Raw genomic sequence first — 15,281 nt, 5'->3', positions numbered from 1 at the left:
CTTATGTTAGGAGGAAATCTATGTCACATAGTTCTGTATAATAATATTTAAGAACTTTACAGTTAACCTTGGTAATCCTTCCATTTGTCTGGGTTCTAATTAAACTGTACTGTTTTTTGGTATTATCAGAAGAATCATTCTGAATATCTTGGGGATTGTGAGAGCCATTTAAGATTATTAAAATAAAAAGTGGATTTTCTGTTCTCTGTGTCTTACATATTTACAATAATCATAAATTATTTTTGATCATTTCTCTTAAATACCAAACCTGAAAGCACTTTTAGCCTCAAGTCTGAATTTGCTTTTCTCACTAAAAGACATCTTGTTTTATTCAATTTTGCAAGTCACTTGTCTTTTGGGTTATAAACCACTAAGTTCTTATAAATTCTAAGTTAAGGAATCTGCCATCTTATGATAATGAAAGCAGGGTACAAAGCAAGTTTGTACTTGAGTATTTACAAGGTAAAAAAGTAAAGCCAGACCTTCAATGGCATAAAGCTTTTATTGCATAAATCATTGAAGAAAATTAATCATTGAAAAAAAGCATATCTAGTTAGTGAGAGATGTGACCCCAATTCCTTGCATTAGAATATTATAATACTGAATAAATGTAAGAATTTAGTTTAAACTCCACCCCAGAGAGATGATCCATGAGACTTAAGTCCACTTATGGGAGAGTACATTAAGCTGAAATTGCAGCTATTGTTAGATAAATTGAGAATTTAATTTTAAGTACTGTTTATAGTCTCAAAGCAAAAACACTTATTTCAGCATTTAAGATGAATCAAATATAGGTTAACTCAGGTATGTATCTAAAAGTCAAGATATACAGATTTATTTTCCACTGATAACAAGGCTTCCAAACTTCTGTTATTATATATATACATATATACATATAATATATATATATGTATAAATACACATGTCTATGATATATACCCACAACTGTGTGCATCTAGATTTATGAAGTGTGTATATATGTATGTATATAAACATATATCTTTATGTGTGTGTATATGAAGTTGGTTACTGATTGTTGTGACTAACCTCTAAAATTGCTCTGTCAGACCTTTGTTCATTATGTAGTAATTAGAAAGGGACCATTAGCATCTATGCTGTGAACTTTTCAATGTAGATCAGGACATTGGGTAGTATAAGCAATTAAAACGAAAACATTTAAGTAGGTAAGGAAACCATTAAAGCCAATTCATTAGACCTTAGTATTTTGGGGTCAATGGTACAGAACATGCACATCCAAGCAGAAAAGCTCAAACTGCTGATATGTCCCATTGTGCATTGTGAATTTGAGAGGTAGGGCAGCCTTAGGGTACTGATTACATTGACGAGCCTATAGTAATGATTTAAGCAGCTGCCAAGAGTTATAGAGACCAAAACCCACAAGGATACAGGGTACATAGCAGATGCTTTTCAAACTGTCTGTTTTGTTACTGTTGAATAACTTTACAGGGAAAGTTTGATGAGATGACCTCTATAATGTTTGTACATTGGCTGGGTTTATGCAGTTGTCAAAAGTCAAATTTATTCTTTAAGTGGATGAGTGCACAGTAGTCAAACCATAACAAATCACAGAGGGAAGAAGTTCACAACTTTTTCCCATTCTGCTGCCCAATAGACCATTCAAGTATCACTGCAATAATTCTTTAGAAGGGTGCTCTGTGTTCACGTAAGCATGTGTGCAGTCATTCTGATCCTCCATAATCTCTAGGGCAATGTCATATGGCTTTTAGGAGGGACATAGAGGTTCTTTCCAGTGTCAGTGTTATTGCTTGGGATCAGCATACAGGGTGTTCCCTTTAAAAAAGTTCTACATACAACACAATGATAAATTGTTTACTGTGGTCAGATGAGAGAACATTTCCCTTTATATTTTAAGGGAAGTTTGATTCACATAAATACATGCATACATAGAAACTGATGTGCATATATGTATAGATGCATAAATACATTATCATATGTATATGATTATATATTAACTATATATAACTACAATCACCTATCTGTAAATATATATAAATGTTTGTATACATATACACTCTTACATATGCTTTCATAGTTACTCGTTTTTTCAACCAGTGTAGATCATAATTCTTACATCTCTTGATAAATGAGTTTTTCAGAGTTATTCTTGCCAGAAAAATTAATCATCACTAGATGACAAACTTTTCTGGTAAAGAAGCTTTTTGAATTAAACTTAGGTTACTCTTTGGCCAAAAGACACAATCTATTTATCAAGTCAATATTTGAAACAGTCTAGTCCTTTTCCGCTTGGTAGACTCTTCAGAACTCATGTCTTACAGGTATGGCTTCTAGGAAATCAGAATTATGTTTATACCATGTTACAGAATAGAAATAGGACTTTAATGGAAGATAAACACATAGATATTCAGTTCAGCAAGGCTTTATTATTAGTCATGTGGCAATTATCTAATCACTGATTGAAGTCAGAAAAAAAAAAAAAAAAAAAAACTCATGGCCAGTATCCATTTTGCTTCTAAACAATACTCTCTGCTAAAATTTTTAGAGTGAGCGATTGCAAATGCTACAAATCAGGGACTGATTTCTTGTTTTGTTGATTTTCTAGGCTGAGTGATTCGAGGTCCTCAAACTTTTTAAATAGGGGGCCAGTTCACTGTCCCTCAGACTGTTGGAGGGTCGGACTATAGTAAAAACAAAAACTTTGTTTTGTGGGCCTTTAAATAAAGAAACTTTATAGCCCTGGGGGAGGGGGATAAATGTCCTCAGCTGCCGAATCTGGCCCGCCAGCTGTAGTTTGAGGACTCCTTAAGAAAGTAATGGAGAAAATATTTATAAAGCAGATTAAACTTAAAAGTATAATATATATTTTCTTTTTTTTTGAAAACCATTTGATAAATGCTTAATAGCATGTAAAGGCAAATAAGATACATAAAGAAAACTAGAAAGGAAAGAAAATCAACAACAACAAAAACTAAAGAAAATGTTTGTCAGAAGCCATTTTAGATTCAGTGAATGATACAATTCTTGACCTGAAAGAGGCACATAACCTCATGGGAATAACCTTGATTAATGAATTATTAGAGCTAGAAAGTATCATGGATTATTAGAGCTAGAGCTAGAATATTTTTTCTATTCCCCCCATTTTATTTTTTATTAAAAATGCGTACAAAGACATAAAAGACATTTCCAAGGTCTTACAAATATGAGACATTTGTATTCAAAATTATACTTAAAAAAAGAATACATATATTGTCTTATTTCTTTATTTTTTACATAAATTCTGCATACTATCCAGAATGATATTAAACCTTTGAACAAAATATAATCACTAACCTAAATCCTTTTGTTACAAATAGAACTATTTCCATTTTTTTGTTTGTTTATTTGCTTTAGTATTGGGGAGGGATTCTGTTGCTTTCTTTCAATTCCTCAGTTACTTTCAGGTGTTGGTCATCAATATTCTATTGTGCTTTTAAAAAAAAAATTCCATGTTGACTTTTTGAGTTTTGTATCCTATACCTTAAATTTAAAAAGTCACTCAACTCAAACTCAATTTTAATCTCCATTCTTTCCCTCTTAAAGTGGATAAGGCTGTGAAAAAGTATTTCTTCAACAGGTACTTTAAACATAGAAGGAATTTAGGTTACTATATAAAGAAAAGACATGCTCCCTATCTACTTGAAAATATCTATAAATTTCAATACCTCAATAAAACCATGATCTCATCAATTCAGGTATTCTCTTTCAGTGTTGCAGATCATAACTTATTCATATATATCTACCTTATGTCCATGAGCTCCCATAAATCTACCTGGCTGGGGACTACCCTTATTTTGTCTAGCTCTTAGATGAATACTAGGGGATTCTATTTTAATTTCATACTCTTTAGAAGGAAATTCAAACATCAGATATGTGAGACAAGAAAATTAAATAAGAATACACAGAGACTAGAAAGGGAGACCAAAATAAAAATTGAATCAAATGAGACCATGTGCCTGGAAAAAAAGGAGGGAATGAATCAGCTCATAGCGGTATTTGTGAGAGGAGACCAAGACAGATGAAGAACAAACATTTAAATTTTAAGCAGAAGGCAATTGAAAGCCAGTGAAGGGATTTAAGGGGGTAATAATGTGTTTGAGCAAAGTAAAAATGTTCTCTGTGTTGGCAAATCCTAATCGTGTCTTGCTGTGATAATTAATCAGACAGCTACAACACTAGCCACTCACCTGCTTCAAATCATAAAATTTACTTTATGTGCACAACAAATTACCCTTCCATGCACACATTACAAAAATGCACATTCTCTTGGGGAGAAAGGAGTTGCTCTGTATCTGCCTTTGGTGGAATTAATTATTATTTGTTCAAGATTAGCTTGCTCTAGACAGACTGTTGGTATGCATGTTTTATCTAAACACATCCATATAAGGGGGCACAAGTCTGTCAGTATGTTGGTGGAAGCTATCCCACTGTTCCTAACAGCTGTTGAAATCACAAGCATTTCTATCCTATTAATTCAGCATGAAAAAATTGTTAGGATTGCACTGAGGTGTGGGACACATGTCACTCCTGTTTGAAGTCAAGTAGTTAAGCCTGGTGCATGGAAGCAATTTAGTACTTACTGAATAAAACGGTATTTTTTTCTCCTCCCATTTTGTTGTGTATCTCTTGACTATCTCACAAGCTTCTATAGTGTCATATATAGCTCAAGAATATATGAGAAAATACATAAAAAGCTTTATCTCATTAATAAATTGCTTGTATTAATAAATTGCTTGTGGAACTGTGTAGTGAACTGGAGAGAGTGATGATTTTGAAGTTTGCTGGGTTTATTTTCTAATTCAGATATATACCATGTCTGTAAACTTGGGCAAAGTACTTAACTTTCCAAGGTACCAGGGCAACTCTTGAAGAAAATAAGTTATAGATAACTTGCTTGAGAAAGTTTCCACACACATAGTTATATACTATAGTGAAATTACAGGTGTAGATAAAGAAGAAAAAGTGAAAGAAAGAGAGATAGAAATAAGGAAGTGAGGAAGGAGAGCATGGAAGAAAGGATGAAAAGAAAGAGGAAAGTAGGAAAGGAAGGATGGAAGAATGAAAGGAAAAGGGAAGTAGGAAAGAAGGAAAGAAAGAAGGTGGTAGAGAAAGAAAGAGGAAAGTACTTCAATGGCATATTTTATGAGAATAGGACAAAAGCATTTTCCTACTTTCCTCCCTGAGAGATGCGTACAAGACATCTAGGCAACTGTATCATACAATCTAGATGCAGTAGTACAATTAGGATTAGAAATCATGTTTCTTTTCATTCTGATGCTCCACTTGACAAAGAATTAAGCATTTTCATTCCCTGTCTTCACACTTCCCCTTTTAATATATATAACTAGCACCATTAAAAAAAAGACATTTAATATAATTTATAGTCAGAAGCAAATGATATAGGAGATGGACTACTGGGCTTGGAGTCAGAAAATCAATTCAAACCTGAACTCTGACACTTAATATCTTTGTAACCCTGGCAAGTTACTTAAATTTGAGGTATCTCAAGCAACTTCTAAGGTCATAAATGAATTGTGAGTCACATTAATAGAGGGGCTTCCTTGAGAAATCAGAGAACCTTTGTGCATTGATGTATACTTTTAAACAATTTGATGTGTGTCTTTGTTCTGGACTATTCACAAAGTCCTCTTGACAGGTTATTTCTAATGAACATTTCCTAGATCAGTAGGCAGAACATATACACATGGGAAGGTCTCTAAAACTTTTGTGGGTTTTTTTTAGGGATGTTTTACCCAGTAATAGCACTAACAAACACAATAGTAATGCTAATAACTTATATTTTTATAGTGCATATGGTTTACAAAGACCTTTCACATATATCACATTCTTTGATCCTCACAGGAACCCTGTGAGGTAGGTCATTCTCACTTCAGACATAAACAAGCTGACCTTCAGAGAGAAATAAAGCTGGTGAGCTGACACCTTAGTTTTCTAAGAATATTACTCTAAGAATTTCCCTTCACTCTGAAATTGCTGTATCTTCTTACCATTTTCACTGTCAAGTCAGCAAGCATTTGTTAATTTCTTATGATGGACCAAATGATGGGCTAACACTGAACATAAGCAGAAAGATAGCCTGTATCCCCAAAAAGCTTACAATCTAATGGAGGTAAAATAACACAAAAGGAAACTAGAAGGGAGGTATGGGATATCCAAAAGGAATACTGGAGGAACATTGTCCAATGCAACCTGAAGAGGTTAGAATGGAATAAAGTCATGGAGTTTCTGAGAGAGGTTGAAGATACCTCCCAATATTTAAAAAACATAAGGCTGGAGTGAGCTTCCAAAGTTGAAAAGGTCTAGAAGAATCATAGTTGTATATGTGTTTTCTACCTCAGTAGAATGTAATCTCCTTGAAGGTTGGTGACTGTATTTTTCCCCTCAGAGGATTAGTATAGTATGTGTCACATAGTAAGTGAGTAATAATAAGAATGTGTTGAATGACTGGCTGATAAATAGAGAGCATGTTTATATTTCAAGCTAGAAAGTTTTGAAAGTAATAACTATCTTCTTGATAACTAAAAAATTATCTAACAAAATGCAGATTCACTTTTTATAGATGACATTTTTATAGTGTTGTAAAGTTTTCAGAGAGTAACTAGGATAGAATCCTGGACCTAGAGTCAGGAACACTCATCAACCTGAGTTCAAACTGGGTCTCAGATACTTATTATCTGGGTGACTGTGGGCAAGAGTAATGATCTCAGAAAAGTAGAGTGTCAGCTCACCAGCTTACAATCCAAAGCATGTCATTTATTCTTTCTGAAAGTCAGCTTGTTTTAACTCTGAAGTGAGAATGACCTACCTCACAGGGTTTCTGTGAGGATCAAAGAATATGATATATGTGAAAGGTCTTTGTAAACCATATGTAAACTTAACCAGTTTATTCTGTGCATTTCAACTAAAAATACTAGACCAAGAAGTGAGATGTATTTTTCCTTCAGATAACATTGTTACAATCCCAGAATTTCCCTGTTCCCTCAGTTTTCTTATCTGTAAAATGACCTGAAGAAGAAAATGGCAAACTCCTCTAATAACTTTGCCAAAAAAAACCTCAAATGGGATCATAAAGAGTCAGACATGACTCTAATGATTGAATAGAACAAAAGTTCTCAAAGTGCTTTACAAATATCTCATTTTTTTCTCACAACAACCCTAGAAGTTAGGTATAAAATAACCCTTATTATTATTATTCATATCTTACAAATGAGTAAATTTGGGCAGGCAGAAGTTAAATGACTTGTCCAACACCACAAAGATAATAAGTATTATTATTAAATTGAAGTCATATTAAATTGAAGTCTGCTTCATTAAATCCAGGTCACACTGTGCCATGAACTGCCTCTTCCTAATCAATTAAATAGCATATACCATTTTTATATACCTTTGGTTTTTTAAAAGAAGTTATTCCTTATAGTGAAACAAAATAATTTCTTCCTATTAATGCTAGTTATCTCTCATGGATAGAAAATATTATGAAGGACAATTTGCTTTTTTGGATGATTTCATTATCAACAAGTCTCTTCTAGTCCTCTCTCCCTATTTCACTTCCAGTTGAAGATATGATCTTCTCAGTGCTAATGTGGAAAGAAGATGAAATATTGATAGAAATAATCCTTCATTATTTTTACCTTGTCTGACTTCAAATGTTTGAGCATGATATGTTGGGAACAGCCTTACCTGGTGCTTTATACTTTAGGTTACCAGCCTCAAGCATACAGACCCAGTCTCACATACAGACATTTATTTATAGAGATGCATGAGTTATGCGACAATACTAACTGGTAATAATTGAAAATACACTACAGTTATAAAGATGATACTTAACATAATTTGAATTGGAGTTTAGAGTTTTATAACAACCCTTTTAGAAAATTGCTTTTTCACTTGTGAAGTGATTGATTAAAATAATTTATTAAACAAATATTTATTTAGAGATTATTACATGCAAGTAAGTATTACTTCTGTGGGGAATAGAAAGAAAATATTGTGTTTGACCTCTAATAGCTAATTGTAGAGTTAAGAGAAGGACAGGTCCATGAGAAGGGATAATTTATAATTTTAATACAAGATAGTATATGAGAAGTCATCATGTAAATGGTATAGAGTCCAGGAGTAAGAGGAGTTTAGAAGAAAAAACTTTCTGGGAAGATAAAGTACTTCATAGAAAAGGGAGGTTTTGAGCTCAGTCTTAAAGGATGATTGGCTTTAACATAGATGGGAAGGTAGAAAAGGGTGTGTATATGTGTGTGTATTTGGATGTGTATATATATATTTTTATAAATATACACATATATAAATATGTGTATATTTATAGACATGGATAAATATGAGCTAGTTTGGACATGTTCCCAAAGGTAGATTCATACAAGTGTCCTTTTATAGAATTATGAGAATTTATTAAATGGTTAATATATTTAAGGCATAGAGAAATAGTTTGTAAGATTAAAAATGCCTCAGTCTTTTGCTCTTACAAAGCTTGTATTCTACAAGGGAAGAAAGCAACACATGCCATGTGTATAGGTTAAAAATAATAAATTAATAATTATATATATTTACATAAAACACATATTTTCTATATGTATGCCTATATTTCCATTTGAGATATATATATATAGAACTAAACTAACAAAACATATATAAATGTGTGTATACACATTTATCAATATCTGCAGAGACCTGTCCATGTGGGTAGTATATACATTTATATTTACATAGTTAACATTTTTTAGTATTTCAACTAGTTTTTTTAAAGTCAGGGGGAAAATAGTTTCATATTGCACTGGAGTAAGCTTTATTTACAACTGAATTCACAACATTTTTGATCTTCACTATTTAAACTTTACATTTGATTTTGGAACATCTTGGCAAGCAGGCTGTGTTGAAAGTAAGTGAAGTCTAACTATCACTTTCACAGCTGACTTAATTAGTGAGTGCCCTTTTTAAACACTGACAAGTCAATAGAAATTGTAGATAGGATTTTTTTTAAAGAAGAAAAAATTGATCAGTAAAATTGGGGATCATGGAATATTTTCAGCACTGTATTCAAGGAGAATTATTCTATCAGCCTTTGTGCTAAAACTAAGCCAGTTACAAAAGAAGCATTTTTTTTTTAAATGACATATCAGGAAAGCTAGAATTGAAAAGTTCTTCTAGCATTATTTTATTTCTCTTTATAGATTTAAAAATTCTCTTCCTTGAAAAAATCATTCATATTAATATATAGATTCTGATTGTGGTTGATGTTTACAATAGAAAGCTAATGTTTGCTGGAGGAAATATGATTGTTCTGTTGTGCATTACCCAAGGTCCCTATCTATAGTTTGTTCAAACTGGTTAATGATTTTTTTCCTATCCTACTGCTTTTTTTTTAAAACTTAAAATGAGCCCAGTAAAATGATTAATATACCTCTACAAGTGTGTTTTTACTCATGTATCAGCCTAATTTTCTATGTATGATTTAGCAGATAGAATTTTGGAGATCGTGTGGTCAGGAAGAACTGTATTCTAATCCAGCTTCTCAAATGTACAAACTGTCACCACAAAGATGACACAAACTCTTTGAACATCAATTTTGAAACATGTAAAATCGGTAAAATCATACCTACCACAGAAGGATATTATTTAGGATGAACAAAATAATGTACATTAAATACTTTGCAAGTTTAAGGTGTAACAAAAATGTCAGTTATTAGTAGTAGTAAAATAAAACAATGAAATGTCTTATTTTTTTAAAACCTGGAAACAAAAATAACACTTACTATTAAAATTTTTATGTATGTCTCTGTACTAATAACGTAGGAAAATACCATCTTATTCATTTTTGTTTGCCTACAACATGTAGAAATATGCATAATATGTAGTGAGTGCTCAGTCAATTAATATTGTATGTATTTTTGAATTTCAGTTACTTGAAGAGATATGTGTATATATTCCTTACATTATTTATATTTTATTTTTAAGATTAAAATAATGTTTCTTACTAATAGGTCTGTAGTTGTAAAGAACTGGAAAGATTGTTTTGCAAGTTAATATTAGTTATGTTTTGTAGATAAGGAAATAGAGCCTCATGTCATGCCTAGGAATCCGACTCCAAGTTCAGTGTTCTTTTCTCCTCTGCCATACTGCTATGGTATGCAAGTACATTGTTGTGTCTGTACTTCCCTTTGTTATCCTCTGCATTTCTTGTCCATATTCTTCCATAAGTGCTCTAGAGGGAATCTAATGGAGGCCTTTCCTCTAAAAGTTTATAATTATATGACTACTAAAACAGCATTAGCCTGGCCCATCTTTTCCTCACTATGTGGCTGTCCTAGACTCAGAATCTTTTTTCAATTTTACATAAATTCTTCTCCCCTACAACCTTCACGTGTACATTGAACAAACAATACAAGGTGTCCCCAAAGTCCCAAAGGAGACTTTTGGAACATCCTGTATATATATGGGAGTAATTTGTGTGTGTTTCTAATCATATAGATATATATGAGAGAGAGAGAGAGACCTGTAGTCTTTCAATGCTTCTAAATTTTAAAGTCAGTATTCCCTTTTTCATTATAGAGAACCTTCCAATGACTTACTGGAATAACTGACAATTGACAATGTCTAAAACAGTCATCTCCCTCCCATCTTTCTCTCTCTCTCTCTCTCTCTCTCTCTCTCTCTCTCTCTCTCTCTCTCTCTCTCTATATATATATATATATATATATATATATATATATATATATATATATATATATATATCTGTCCCTTCTCTTTGTCACTCTGGCTCTTTTTCTGTCTCTGCCTTTCTCTGCCTTTCTCTCTGTCTCCCTCTGTCTCTCTGTCTGTCTCACTCTCTCTGTCTCTGTGTCTGTCTGTGTCTCTCTATTTTCTCTATTTTCTCTTTCTCCCTCCCTCTCTCTCACTGTGACTCTCTCTACACACACACGACCCAAAGCCCACATTTTTTGATGTACTTTCTGTATTTGACACAATTTCCCATTCATTCCTCCTTGATATTCTCCTCTCCTTTAGTTTCAGTGTCACCATCATCTTCTTGCCCTTTCCTTCCTTCTATAACTATCCCTCCATCCTCTTTCTTACCTCATTGTCTTTTTACTAACCTGATAAAATGAATGTCTGCACCAATGTTCTGTCCTTGGATCTTATCTTTGATCATTTCCCCCCTCACCAATCACTTTCACTCTCACATTTTCAAATATTACTACTATGCAGAAGACTGAAATCTTTATTTGCAGCTCTGATCCTTTACCTGAACTTTAGACCTTAATTTCAAATGTGCTCTTGGGTTTTTCTACTGGGAAGTCCCACTGGTGTCTCAAATTCATTGTCTACAAAATTGAACTTATTTTTCCTCTAGATCTGTTTCTGCTTCTGACTTCAAGGTTTCTCTCAGCACCAACTAGTATCCCATATTAAAAACTGTGTTTTCCTTAACTCTTCCTTGTCCCTTACAATTCAAATTTTCTAACTTCTATTGATTTTTACCGCCAAAATAACTCTTGAATCATTTTTTCCCTTCCATTCGTCCAATTACTACTCATCTTCCTTTTCCATCTGCGTGCCTTCATAGATCTTCCATGCTAGCAATATACTTCCTCATAACCTCTTTCTCTTAAAATCTCTAGTTTCAAAGCTTCTTTCAGAATCCATCTCTATTTGTAGCCTTTCCTGATTTCCCTACCTCCTAGTGCTTGATTCTCTTTTTTCCTTTTGTACCTCCTTTCCTTTGAACAGGCAGATGAGTACTGCTGGATTATTCTCCAGTATTATCCCTCCTCAGATATTGAATTGTTATCAGTTCACTTAAAGCCTAACTCAAATAGTCTTCACTAATTTTTGACTTTTTCTCATTATCATTTATATATTACTTTCTTTCATAACCCTAAAACTACCCATAACCTGTACTTAACCCTCATTATCTGTGTGTGTACCATATACTACTGCCAGACTATAAATTTAATAAGGATAAAGACTCTAGATTGCTTAAGTTTTAAATGTCTTTCTGGCATATTAAATTTGGCATATTAAAGCTTTGGACACAGGATGTTATATGTTTATATATAAATGTACCTGTGTTTGTATATTCATGTATACTTCATTTCTCCACTGGATCTTCTGACTCTGGATTTCCTTCCATATCCCAGCAATCTTTTTACCCTGAAAACGTGTCTACCTCTTTTTCTCATACTCTTGCAATCTCCATTTTGGAGAAGTAATGAACCAGACACATGTTTCCTCCCTTATTCCTATTCTCCTCTAATCTTGAGGTACTTTCTTCTTCATTAGAATGCAATTCGAGGTTAAGAATTGTGTTTTTTTCCTTTATATTTGCATTCTTAGAGCTTTGCACTCAGTGTCTGCCACATAGTCTATGATTCATAAATGCTTTTTTTGACTTGATGTATGTAAATTTTATTTGTACATATGAATTTGTATAGTTGTAAAGAGTTGGGAATAGTCAAAGAATATTTCCATTTCTCTTTCACTACTAAATTTTATATTACCTTAAAATAACTTTGTAGTATTTTACAGTTTTGTAGATGGTGCAGAATTATTTTCTAACTCTGCTGTTTTGTTGACCCACATTTTTTAATTTTGTTTTTTTCTATTTTCTCACTTGCCACCTGAATAAGTCTTCTAACTTGCCATCTAAGAAACCATATGTCCATCTGATTCTCTGAAGAACATCATCAGGGATAAAAACAGCAAATTGCGCTATTTACCTTAGTTGTTAATTTGTAACATATGGTTGTATGGCTTAGACCTATCAGTTTGGGTCATGAATTTTTGGCTCCAGCCTTAGGCTTTGTGTGTTTTTAGTGACCTGATCAATGTAGAATTCATAAAAAAAGATGATGGTAAAGGCAGTATGGTCCAGACCAATTCATTACATGATGATAGAATTGCTATTTTTTTTATGTGACATATTTGTATGTACACACCTAATGAAAATTCAAGGAATGGCAGCAGTTTTATTCCCTGGTTCATCTAATATTTAAAAGATTGTTTTGAGAGCTGGAGATATTTTGAATGGAGTAATTATATAAATTAAATGTAAATATTCTCTAATATGTTTTTCATAGCTGAGGTTATAAAAATATGCACTGAATTTTCAAGATTAGGTTCCAAACTGACTGATTTCAGAGACTGCTACTATAAAAGGAACTTCTTTATTTCATTCAATACCCAACATACTTTAATCAATTCAATTGAAAATCAAAACCAAAACAATTTTTTACCCATCCTATTTATGGTGCTAAGGACACTATTGTAGATACAAAAATAAAATTCAAACAGTTCCTTCCTGTCCTCAAGAGCTTACATTCTATTGAGAGTATATAACATGACATACAGATGTATACGTGTGTTTTATTGTTCCCATAAACATTTAAATGTTTAAAAAAATGTAATTGAATCACATTCAGATTTTTATATAAATTATCATTTTAATGTGTATGAATCTGTGTTATGGCACATTAGAATCAATGATACCTGTACTTGGTATGTAGACAGATATGTATAGTGAGTATTAAAGATTAAGAAAATTCACAAAGAGAGGCTAATAAATTACAAAATAAATATGGTGGAGTAATTTCAGCTATTGATGGATCTCTTGTGCTAGTGGACTTCTGCTTTTTAGTGTTTTTTGCTGATAGGTTGTTTATACACAAGTCCTCAGGAAAGAGGGGCCACATCACTTATTGGAGAGTATTTTAATACTCAATATAGGAACTGAAGTGGGTAGGAGAAACTGTTTAATTTTTTATTATAATTATTATTTTAAAATTCTTTAAACTTACACAGAAAGCTCTTATTGCAGTTAATATAGCGAGTAGACCTGGAATTTTCACATGTGAACTCATCTGTGTGGCTACTCCCTTCACAGAGTGAAACGATTATCTTTTCTCATTCTGTTTAATTCTTGTCCATAGATTTCCCATAAACTCTCCACAGATAATTTACTCATTTATGAATTTCCTAATTCAGATATTTGACCATAGTATACTAATTAACAAATACTTTCAACAACTCCCCTCTGTCACATAATATCTAAAATTAAAATTCCATGATCTGGTAGCAACCTACCTTTACAATCCAAGTAATTTTCTTTCTAAGATGTTCTATACACCATCCAAATTGGACAACCCATCGTTTCCTTTAATATGTCCACACTTTCTCACCTTTTTACTTTATTATGCCTAATTTCCTGATCCTCAAATATCATACCCCATTTCTGTTGAAATTCTACAGAATAACTACCTTCTAAGACACTGATGTCATATCTTGAATTCCTCTTTCCAGGAGTAATTTCCCCGTTTTGTGCCATTTATAGAGGTATAGCAAAGAAGATGCTAGACTTAGAGTCTGGAAAATCTGGATTCAAATTTAAACAAAACTACTTATAAGATCTATGATTCTGTACAAATCAATTTATTTTTCTCAGCCTCAGTTCCTCATCTGAAAAATGGGAATAATAGCATGCCTACTAGGATTGTTGTGATTATTAAATGAGGTGATGCGAAAGTACTTTGTAAACCTTAAAGTGCTATATAAATGGTAGCTATTATTATTGTTGTTGTTATTATCACTTCCTTATGCTTTGTATTTGCATTTTAAATCTCTGTGAATGTGTCTTATCTTTCATTAGATTATAAATTTTATGAAGATAGAGGACCCATCTTACTTATCTCTGCATTAATTCACTAATTGCACTAATAACACTAATTCAGTGTTAGCATAGGTTTTGTATACTATCAATAGTCAATTAATATTTATTAAATCAATAATGCCAGTTTAATTGTTCTGATAATACTGTTGCTTAGAAAACCCACCATGTGAATAATTCCCCTGGGGATCCTAGTAAAATGATTAAAATGCATTTGGCTGTAATGTCTTTTAAAATTTTTTTCAAGTATCTCTGGATAAAGTCCATCACATTTTCAAATTTATGTCCTTTGAAAATAATGAGGTCAAAAGATTTCAGATTTTGATCTCATCTACCTCCTTCAATTTAGATATGAAGAAAGTATGTTTTAGAATAATTATGTAATGGAGTTGAGGTTTGAACTTGCCTTTTGACTTTGAATTCAAGATTCTTTCTATTGTATCAACTTTGAATCCAGGACTGCTTTCATTATACGGTACACTACTCTGCAATATTTCATCAAATGCTTTAAGGAAAATAGCAATTAAAGATTTATTTATATTTCATAGTATATTTA

The 15,281-nt window shown here is 32.4% G+C and overlaps 1 protein-coding gene across 6 annotated transcripts in view; it reads left to right on the top strand.

The window, feature by feature from the left end:
• The window catches only part of PCDH9 (protocadherin 9), a 1,035,500-nt gene that overhangs the window by 546,516 nt on the left and 473,703 nt on the right, over nt 1–15,281 (top strand). The gene's annotated exons all lie outside the window — the stretch shown is intronic.

This window comes from Antechinus flavipes, chromosome 3, assembly GCF_016432865.1.
Source record: "Antechinus flavipes isolate AdamAnt ecotype Samford, QLD, Australia chromosome 3, AdamAnt_v2, whole genome shotgun sequence".
NCBI lineage: Eukaryota > Metazoa > Chordata > Mammalia > Dasyuromorphia > Dasyuridae > Antechinus > Antechinus flavipes.
This window is presented reverse-complemented; position numbering and strand designations above follow the sequence as displayed.